Source organism: Carlito syrichta, unplaced genomic scaffold (genome assembly GCF_000164805.1).
Source record: "Carlito syrichta isolate Samal-C Ts95f unplaced genomic scaffold, Tarsius_syrichta-2.0.1 Scaffold89967, whole genome shotgun sequence".
NCBI lineage: Eukaryota > Metazoa > Chordata > Mammalia > Primates > Tarsiidae > Carlito > Carlito syrichta.
Window position 1 is genome coordinate 130,678 of NW_007034063.1, and position 1,383 is coordinate 132,060.

General features: G+C 48.8%; 1 protein-coding gene across 1 annotated transcript in view; it reads right to left on the reverse strand.

Moving 5' to 3' along the window:
- The window catches only part of SIPA1L3 (signal induced proliferation associated 1 like 3), a 125,380-nt gene that overhangs the window by 105,517 nt on the left and 18,480 nt on the right, over window positions 1-1,383 (reverse strand). The gene's annotated exons all lie outside the window — the stretch shown is intronic.

Genomic DNA, 1,383 nt, shown 5'->3' on the forward strand with positions numbered 1-1,383 from the left:
CCCGCGGGTTCGAGACCCGCCTGGGCAACTTAGTGAGACCTCATCTCTACAATAAATCAAAAATTAGCCCGGCGTGGTGGTTCATGCCTGTAGTTCCAGCTACTTGGAAGGCTGAATGGAAGGATCGCTGGAGCCCAGCAGGCGAGGCTGCGGTGGCTGGGAGCGGCCACTGCACTCCTGTCTGGGCGACCGAGTGAGACTCCAACTCAAAAAAACAAAAAACCAAAAACAAACAAACAAACAAAAAATAGGTCTATTTCTTTTTCTGCCTAAATCCCTTCTTTAGTGATGACAGCAATAACATCACCAACAGCAAATATAATACTAATGCTCACATTTGCTGACCTCCAGTGGCCAGGTGTGTTGTCTGAGGCCTGCCACCTTATCAGCACACCTCAGGTGATACTCCCACTCATAGAGTTCTGGGAAGTGCCTGGCACAGAGTGAGGGCTCAATATGTTAAGGTCAATGTCATTGCACTGAACCCTCAGCATCATTATTACCCTTACTTTACAGATGGGTAAACTGAGGTAGAGAGCAGCAAAGCTACTTGTCCAACATCACAAAACTAGCCAAGAGAATAATAATATGTTTACTCTTCCTATGGCCTCCGTTAACAAAGGAGGTGAAGGTGACCATGACGACAGCCCCAAGCACCGGCCTAATACTTTACTTATTGTTCTATGATTAGGCGCTACATCTGGGCTTCCATTTTCCAGATGAGCAAACTGAGTCTGGATGAAGCATGGTGAAGAGCAAGAGATTGAGCCATCTCAGGGCTTTCTGGCTCTTCGCCTGAGCAACTAACCCAATGACAGCACACCCCCCAGGAAAATGGCATTCCATTCCCCAGGGAGCCGTGACGCCATGAATGTCACCCACCCATGCCCCTAAACTACTTCTCACAAAATATTTCAATCCCTCACACTTACGTGTGCATATGCATTACATGTACATAGAATACCACCACCATTACCACACTGATGTATCATTTTCTAGAATACCCACCTTCCTCCTGAAGAGGAACCACTAACCTGCACATTGTGTTTATCATTCCCATTTTTCCTTAGAGTTTCACTATATAAGAGTAGATCCCAGCCGGGCTCGGTGGCTCAGCCTGTAATCCCGCGCCTTTGGGAGGCTGAGGTGAGTGGATTGCCTGAGCCTGCGGGTTCGAGACCCGCTTGGGCAAGTTGGTGAGACCTCATCTCTATAATAAATAAAAAATTAGCCGGGCGTGGTAGCGTGCGCCTGTAGTTCCAGCTACTTGGAAGGCTGAGGTGGAAGGATCGCCGGAGCCCAGCAGGCCGAGTCTGTGGTGGGCGGGAACGGCCACTGCACTCTAGTCTGGGCGACAGAGTGAGACTCCAACTCAAAAAAAAA